The sequence below is a fragment of the Mus caroli genome, chromosome 9 (genome assembly GCF_900094665.2).
Source record: "Mus caroli chromosome 9, CAROLI_EIJ_v1.1, whole genome shotgun sequence".
In the NCBI taxonomy this organism is placed as follows: domain Eukaryota; kingdom Metazoa; phylum Chordata; class Mammalia; order Rodentia; family Muridae; genus Mus; species Mus caroli.
The window spans coordinates 69395431-69404671 of record NC_034578.1 but is presented as its reverse complement, the minus strand read 5'-3'; the positions used below and the strand labels follow the sequence as shown (position 1 = coordinate 69404671).

The 9241-nt window shown below is 41.8% G+C and overlaps 1 protein-coding gene across 5 annotated transcripts in view; it reads right to left on the bottom strand.

Annotated features, from left to right (window-relative positions):
• Positions 1-8620, bottom strand: part of Znf280d (zinc finger protein 280D) — an 88818-nt gene extending 80198 nt beyond the window's left edge. For all 5 annotated transcript variants that reach the window (XM_029481144.1, XM_021172781.2, XM_029481145.1 and 2 more), the window contains exon 1: positions 8498-8620. The gene's annotated coding sequence lies outside the window, so the exon portion shown is untranslated. The remainder of the gene's footprint in view (positions 1-8497) is intronic.
• Positions 8621-9241: the final 621 nt, after the last annotated feature.

Below are 9241 nucleotides of genomic sequence, written 5' to 3'. Positions count from 1 at the left end.
AACCATGTTCTACAAACACCACGGAAATATAATTTTTCTCACTGTGCTTGAAATTAGCATTTTAATGTTTAACTTCAAAGAGTTTTTGCTATTTTGAAATTTTTAAAATATACTTACTGATAAAATAATTTCTCTCCTAGAAACACTGATAATCTTTTTTAAGTAAACTGATTGTTAGATAATGTACACAAATATATGATTCTCTCACTATGTCAGGTGGTATCATAGAAGGGCTTTTGAACATATTAATGATTCATTTTTAATATTTTATGCTCTTTTACTATGCTTAATTCCCAAAGAATATTTTATATGTTTGGAAACAATTTAGTATTCAACATTAGATATAGGATCCCCAGCTATGGATAGTATTAAATATTCATTAATGGTATTTTTAGGGTATGAAAGGATATGAATATAAAAGTTAAACAAATTTTTATGTATTATTTGATTCTCAAAACACTCAGTATTACTGTTTGATGTATAAAATGCATTTAAATAATAAAAATTTAAGGAAAGAATACAGATTCTTGAGCAATATCAAACATAAACGACTTTATGCCAACCAAGCACAGCTGGGCTGTCTTACTGCTTAACTTTCCAGAGTGCAGTGAATGGTAAACAGACTGCACACTCCTGTTCTGTTGAAAAGAAGATTGCTGGGCGTGGTGGCGCATGCCTTTAATCCCAGCACTCGGGAGGCAGAGGCAGGCGGATTTCTGAGTTCGTGGCCAGCCTGGTCTACAAAGTGAGTTCCAGGACAGCCAGGGCTACACAGAAAAACCCTGTCTCGGAAAAAAAAATCCAGTCTCATAAAACAGATGGAGGGTGTGATGGTTAATCTTCTTCATCATCAATCTGATTGGAGTCAGAGTCAACTAGGAGATTAGTAAAACACATCTTTAAGTGAGCCTGGTATTTGATAGGACTAGCTGAGTAGGGAAGACCTATCTATCTAGGATGTGAGTGGCAACCTTCCAGGTATAGGGAATAAAAGGTACAGAGAAAGTGAATATAAACAAAGTATATTCATGTCCTGTTCTCAATTCACTGGGCTGCCATGAAGTGAAATGTCATGCTCTGCTAGTTTCCTGGCCATAATGGACTGAACTCTCTGAAACCATAAGCCACAATACATCTTTGTGCTTGTTGAGTATTGGTCAGAGCTACACAGAACTAATACGTGTGTGTGTGTGTGTGTATATACACACACACACGTACATGCATACAGACAAATTTATCCCAAATCATTTCTGTGTTCATCATTGTATGTTATGTTAGATCAGAAAAAAACAGTGATGTTTAAAAATGACTTCAAGAATTGTGGGGTTTTTGTTGTTGTTGTTTTTTGGGTTTTTTTGTTTGTTTTTGTTTTTGTGGGTTTTTTTTTTTTTTTGGCTTAGTCTGATTTCAAAAAATCCTAAATGTACCCAACATCTTGACTCTAAGATTTCAGTTTACCATTTGTCCTTATGGAGGACCTCTGAAGGTAAAATTGAGAAGGAAAGAAAAATTCCTAACAAGAAAAGTATCTTAGAACAGATCATTCAAAGAAAAACTAAGTACTACCCATATTTCTTAGAGATGTATATAATATAGTAAAAATTTTAGGGCTGGTGAGATGGCTCAGTGGGTAAGAGCACCCGACTGCTCTTCCGAAGGTCAGGAGTTCAAATCCCAGCAACCACATGGTGGCTCACAGCCATCTGTAATGAGATCTGACTCCCTCTTCTGGAGTGTCTGAGGACAGCTACAGTATACTTACATATAATCAATAAATAAATTAAAAAAAAAATTTTTTTAAAAAGCTAACATAGATCAGGCAGATATAATTCATGCATTAGAAAAGTAGAAGTCACTTGGGAGGCAGAGGCAGGCGGATTTCTGAGTTCGAGGCCAGCCTGGTCTACAAAGTGAGTTCCAGGACAGCCAGGGCTATACAGAGAAACCCTGTCTTGAAAAACCAAAAAAAAAAAAAAAAAAAAAAGACAAATTGCATTGCAGTCAGCCAGGCGTGGTGGCGCACGCCTTTAATCCCAGCACTTGGGAGGCAGAGGCAGGCGGATTTCTGAGTTCGAGGCCAGCCTGGTCTACAGAGTGAGTTCCAGGACAGCCAGGGCTACACAGAGAAACCCTGTCTCGAAAAACCAAAAAAAAAAAAAGAAAAGTAGAAGTCTGAAAAATAAACTACGCATCATCACATACTGTTAGTGTCCACTGAATACTTTTGATTTTTTTCCATCTTTATTTCAATTTACTTCAACTCCTATGATTTCCATTTGTTCCTAGAAACTTTCAAACAAGGAAATTTGCTGACTTAAAATAAAACATCAAATTGTGTGTGTGTGTGTACATGCATCACAGCACCAACATGCAGGGTCAGTTCTCTCTATCCACCATGGTGGTCTCAGGAATCAAACCACTACACACTGAACCATCTCACCAGCCCTTACAGCACTTAAACAGAACCAAACTCATTACATCTTACATGATCCTACAGAAGTATCCTTTTACATATTAAAAACCATTGTGGGATCTTACTATTTTCTATTTTTCCTACAGGTTAAAATCTTACCTATCCTAAAAAAAAAAAAAAAAAGAATGGAAACAGGCAACCTCAGGATCAAGAAGTAGGAGGTTGGAAAGACCCTCCAGAATGTAGCAGAGACCTGGGAAGTGAGAGACTCTCAGGACTCAAAGGACCTTAGACAAGATGCCCTATACTGGGGAGAGGGAACTTGAAAAGCCCATCTCCAACAGAAAGTCAGGGCATCAAGTGAGGAATGGGTTGCTATCCCACAGTCAAAACTCTGACCGATAATTGTTCCTGTCTGAAAGAACTGCAGAGATGGAAATGGAAAGGAGCCTGAGGAAAAGAAGGTCCAGTGACAGGCCCAAAGTGGGATCCAGCTCAAGAGGAGGCCGCAAGGCCTGACACTATTACTGAGGCTACGGAGCACTCACAAAAATGGACCTATCATGACTGCCCTCAGAAAGACCCAAAAAGCAGCTGAATCAGATGCAGATATTTTCACCTAATCAATGGACAGAAGCTGCTGACCCTTGTGGTTGAATTAGGGAAAAGCTGGAAGAAGCTGAGGAGGAGGGCAATCCTGTAGGAGGATCAGCTGTCTCAAGGATCAGCAGTCTCAACCTGGACCCCTAAGATCTCTCAAACACTGGACCACCAATCAGGCAGCATACACCAGCTGATATGAGTCCCCCAACACATACACAGCAGAGGACTACCAAGTCTGGGTTTAGTCAGAGAAGATGCACCTAACCCAAGAGACTGGAGGCCCCAGGGAGTTTAGAGGTCTGGTGGGGTAGGGGGTGAGGGGTGGGGACTTCCTCATGGAGACGGGGACGGGGAGGAGGTATGGGATGTGGAAGAGTCGGGGTGGCCCAGGAAGGGAATAAAATCTGGAGTTTAAAATAAATAAATAAAAGATTTTTGAAAAGGAAAAAAGAAAATTGAATAATTCAACTCCTTAGAAAAAGGACACAGTAGTGAAATAAATCTGACCAATGGAAGATCTTTCTTTTCAGTTTTCTTATGCTTTTCACAAAATGTTACATAAGACTGACATGTTCATCCTTACAGTCTGTGTTAGGAAACACAAACTTTTGTTCTATTCATACACAGAGTTCAGTACCTAGAGGACTGTGAATTAAACTTTTAAAAGTAAAGTTAGGAAAAAAAAGCACACAAACTTCATTCATATTCTCATGCCCAAAAAATTCACAGAAATTGAAACTCACAGAAATGGCTAAATTTGGAAATTCGTGTATTATTTTAATAGAAAAGAGATTACAGCTGAGCAAGAATAAATCACTGAAAATGATTTGAAAAGAATAAATCACTCAGGCATATGGTATCTTATGCCTCCAATTTCAGAACTGGGGAGGCAAGGTCATCCCTGGTAACAGCACCTGTACCAGGCCAGCCTAAGCTACATAAAATTCTTTCAAAAAAAAAAAGAATAAAACACTGGAAGATGAATAGAAGAGCTATGTTAGTAAGGTATGTTTATGCAAATTAACCTCTTTCACATCTAGAAGAGAAACTCAAGTTCTGTCCTCCTGATGCAGGAGAGTGCAGACCTCTTCCTGCAACTGTTGGTTCTCAATTGCCTTAAATTCAAAATATTCTTTACATCTGTTAAGTTTCAAACCCAGGACAAGGGACTGAGGTGCCTATTTAAAAAAAAAAAAAAATCAAAATAGACCCGAACTTCAGGTTTCCCCCAGCATTCCTCAGTCCCTACCTATAACATACCCCTCTCTACCCTGAAGTCTCCAGGCCAGGCATTGAGCTGCCCTTCCCCCAGAAGTTCTACCTTATATAATCTAGATATTTGATTACCTGTCCCTTTTTGTACCTTCGCCTCCTAGCTGCTGTACATGGTTCCCTTCTCTCCCCTTCACCTCACAAGGCTCAGGGTCATGGCCACTCTGGACTCTTCCAGATGTCCCAGCCGCTGGCTATGCTCACCCACGTATCTATAATAAACTTTCTCTTCTTCCATATCTAGTAGCAGTCATGTCCTTTACTTTTTCTTTTTTTCATTCGACATCACAGTGACATATTTTTGTGCTGGTATGTCCTGATTTTTATCTGCTTTTAATTTTTACTGAATGTGGTTAAATTTTCAGTTTTTTTTTAAACTGTTTGCCTACAATAGAAAAAAATGTACAATCATACAAAGCAAATGAATGAAGAGATAACGGCACTTCAGAATCCTTACAAAGGGACTCTGGAGGCTTCAGATGAGGTGTCCAAGATAAACTTTCCCAAACAATCAATGTGTAAATAATATCTGGTTCTGTTTTTAAAGAAAGAATTTATTTAACAGTATTCTCATTCCAATCTAAATGATAACTATTTCTCCTAATGTAATCAGAAGTGACAGAATCCTTCAGAGAAAATTGTGTTGAAGACGTAAACGTAAATCTAAACTGTTTAATACAGGTTATATAATCTGCTATAGTCTGACACTCACATGTTTAGTTTCTTTCAAAATAAAATTGAGGGCTGGTGAGATGGCTCAGTGGTTAAGAGCACTGACTGCTCTTCCGAAGGTTCTGAGTTCAAATCCCAGAACCACATGGTAGCTCACAACCACCCATAATAAGGTCTGCCGCCCTCTTCTGGAGTGTCTGAAGTCAGCTACAGTGTACTTACATATAATAAATAAATAAATCTTTAAAAAAAATAAAATTGAAAAGTTAACAGGTATGGCAAACCAGTAATCTTATACTCAGGATAGGCTACACAGCAGGATCTTCTAGTTAGAGGCCAGACTAGCCTTGTCTCAAAGACAAAACAAAACAAAAACTGCTTTGCAGAAATGAACCAAAAGTCTAAACATATAGTTTTTAATATAAGTCACTACATAATTCAAACTATTGCTTCAATCATGATTTAAAACAATCTGAAGCTAAGCATACTGATACACACTTATAATCCGGGTATTTAGAAGGCTGAAGCAAAAGGATCATAACTTTGAGGGCAGCCTGGGCTACATAGTAAAACCGAATCTCCAAAAGAAGAGGGAAAAATAGATGAAAAAAGAAAATTGCCGGGTGTGGTGGCGCACTCCTTTAATTCCAGCACTTGGGAGGCAGAGGCAGGCAGATTTCTGAGTTCGAGGCCAGCCTGGTCTACAAAGTGAGTTCCAGGACAGCCTGGGCTATACAGAGAAACCCTGTCTCAAAACAAACAAACAAAAAAACAAAAAACAGCAAAACTATTTCAGTCCCTCAAAAAAGGGGAGGGAAGCTATTCAAGATTATAAATGTATTTAAATATTTTATAAATTTCTCATATTTCCAAAGTTACTTTTGAAGTAAATAACAATGTTGCTTTTGAAGTAAATAACAATGTTGCCAATAATATCCTGTCACCTAAAATTGTTTTAATGTAAAAAAACAATTGCTTCAATTTAATTGAAAAGTTATTTGTATAGTTATAAATTATCTAGTAAATAAAACAGGTGTTGCGGATTTGAGTTCGAGGCCAGCCTGGTCTACAAAGTGAGTTCCAGGACAGCCAGGGCTATACAGAGAAACCCTGTCTCGAAAAACCATAAACCAAAACAAAACAAAACCAAAAAAAAAAACAAAACAAAACAGGTGTTATTCTTTTACTCTTTTCTTCTACAAAACATAAATGTTGAGAAGAAAAACACGGAAGGAATGACATAATAGGCTTAAACCTGTGAGATATTGAGATTTACATTTCAACTACCTTATGGCTCACTACTGCTACAAAAGTCCAAATTTTCAAAGGCAGAAGGTTTTCCAAGTTTCCAACTGTTCTCCAGACCTTACCATGGGATAGACAATTCCAAAGGTTTTTGTTTCACTATACAACCCTGCTGGCTTAGTCTACATAGGAGGATCCACTTGCCTCTGCCTCCCAGAGTGTTGGGATTAAAAGCATGCCCCACCAGACTGGCCAATTACAAATTGATTAAACTGAGCATATTCTAGTCTCCAAAATTGCTCCCTTTCTTCCTAATTCCAGTCATTCCTAGAATGGATTCTATTTTACCAGAGATGAAGGTAAATTCATACTAAGCACTAAAATTATGCCAGACTACATGCTAATTGCAAAAGGAACAGTTTCAATAGTCAACATTTTAACTAAGAGACTAAAGCTAGGACTACTAATCGTATATTGTCTCCCCACTTTTTATAATATGAAGTGTTCCAGATGATTTATGAAATATTGTAAAAAAAAAAATTAAGCCTGAATGTATTCAAGTTTTTTAGCCCTAACTTTATGTACTAAATGCATTTTAGCAAATATTTTTCTTGGGTGTGACCATGGTATTGTGTTACGGTAGTATAGAGAAAGTGGCCTTTATCTTTTATTTATTGATATACATATCCAGTACTTAGGGGTAAACTGTAACATCTTCAACAATCATTCACATATTCAGCAGACTGAGACAAAGCAAATGTGACAAAATGTTTACAAATATTCACACTAGGTGGTAGGCATCTGAACATGCTATTCAACTCCCCAGTGTGCTTGAAAAGAACATGATCACTAATAACATGTAAAGATAACAAATGATCCAGAAATTAGAGTCTAATGGCAAACTGAGTTTCTCAAATGTGGAGGCCTATATCTCCTCACCTATTCTCAGGAACCTCACTGCAGTGAAAATGGGGCATACAATAATGAGGTAAGCGCTGAATGAGGAGTCCTAAAACTTAAGGTTCCATAATGGCCCCGGTAGCCAAGTGTTATCATCGTCATTTCTGAGGCTGACCTTCAAAACAGCTCTGCCAAAAAAAAAAAAAAAAAAAACCTCTCCAAAAGTAGCCCAAGGTAAACATTGACACCAATGACAGATACAAACACTCAAACTCAAGGATGGCTTTAGTGCAGATGGTGAACCATCAAAAAGCACAAGGTCCTCCAACCTGGTCCCTTCACCCTATCAGTTACATCCAAACAACTTGAGTTGGTACAGTCTTCTCTCAAAACAAGATAGCACACAGATGCCAAGGGAAGGGTTTTGTACCTTCAAACTCTTAAACTTCCATCGTGTGAATTTAAGGTTAAGGGCACTAAAAGACGTCCAAGTATTTAGATGATTCAGTCCGAACTTAAAAATAAAGCCAAATGTCAGTAAGGCGGACTATTTAAAAAAAAATTTTTTTTTTTCTTCGTGAAGCCAAAAGTCTCCATGCTCGCAGCAGGTTAACGTCCATTTTTTTCTAACATATTTCTTTCCTAATGGGTTACAAGTGCAGGTGAGTCGTGAAAACACCATCTTCTTGCGCAGGCTAAAACCTCAGCGCGACCACACGTTTGTGGTTTATTAAGTGAAACCTGCAAAGCTCAGCTGGAAAATCTGTCAGGCTCGGTTCTCCCCAAAGCCCTTCTCTGGTAGACAATAGCGGGGCTATGGCAGAGTGGGGACATTCCTTTGACAAGAAAGGTGGCCAGAAAGGAGCGGTCGTCTAGCACAAGGTAGGGCCTCTGTGGCTGTTATGGCGAACGCCATTGGGGTTCAGCTCTTGCGTGAAGAGTCGAGTGGGTAGTGTTGTGAGCTCGGGTCTCCGCCACACACACACACACACAAACCCGCGGACTAGGTACAAAGGACGAGGGGAGTCGTCCCCCGAGAGCACAGCCCGGCTGAGGAGAAAGCGATGGGAGGGCCTGCGCGGCGGCGAGGCCAGGCGACGAGGCGAGGCCAGGCGAGGCGACCGCTGGGCGGCCCTACACTGTGGGCCGCCGCGCCGCCGGCCGCCTCGCCTCGTCGCGCCGGGATCCCTCCCGCGCCAGGCCTGGCAAGATGGCGGGCCCGGCCCCACGAGCAGCCGGCCCCTGCCCTGCCCTGCCCGGCCCCGGCGCTCTCGCCGACGCGCCGCGGCCCGAGACCCCCACCCTGCGCCCCCGGAGTGCGGCGGCGCGGCCGCGCGGGAGGGCCTTCGCGGGCGGGCGGGCGGGCGGCCGCGCGGGGCGGGGGACGCTTACCGTGAGCGGAGCGGCTCGGCCTGACTGGAGCCCTGAGGAGGAGGAGAAAGAGGAGGAGGCGAGGGAGGAGCGCGGGCTGTGTACGCCGCGGCCGCTCCGGCTCCCATCGCGGAGCAGGGCTGCTGGGCGCCGCGAGGGGGGGAGGGGGGCCGTCGCGAGCCAGGGCGCAGTGCCTCATGGGTAGGCTCCGGGTCGCCCTCGCGCGTCCGCGCTCCCAGTCTTCCCGCCAACGCGGGAGGCGAGCGCGGCCATGTGCGCAGTGCTGCGGACCTCGAAGGCCCGGCCGGCCGGGCCCTGGCAGCCGGCGAGGCCACGCGGGGACCGGGCTGAGCTAGGCCGTGACGCTCATGGCTACCTCAGACCTAGAACTTGTAGGCACTCAGCAGTGAGTTCCAGCCTTCTCGGTGTGCAAGGGCATGGGGAAGGGTGTGAGAGGAAAAGGAGTTCAGTGTCCAGGATGGTACCACGTTGTTTTTTGAAAGTACGTTTTTGTTTGAGTATCTTTTTCATTCCTATTGTATGAATAGTAATCCGTAATTGGAGGTGGAAAAAAATGGCCGATGTATTTATAAGAATACATAGTCGTAAATCGGATCTGTAAGGAAACAGACCCCATGTTATATCCGAAACATAGATGGACATTTGTGTGTTTACACGATGTCAGATTTTGTAATAAATAAATAAATAAATAAAGTGGGGGCTGGGGAGGTGTGAAATGAGTAAGAGCCCTTGTTGCTGCTTTTC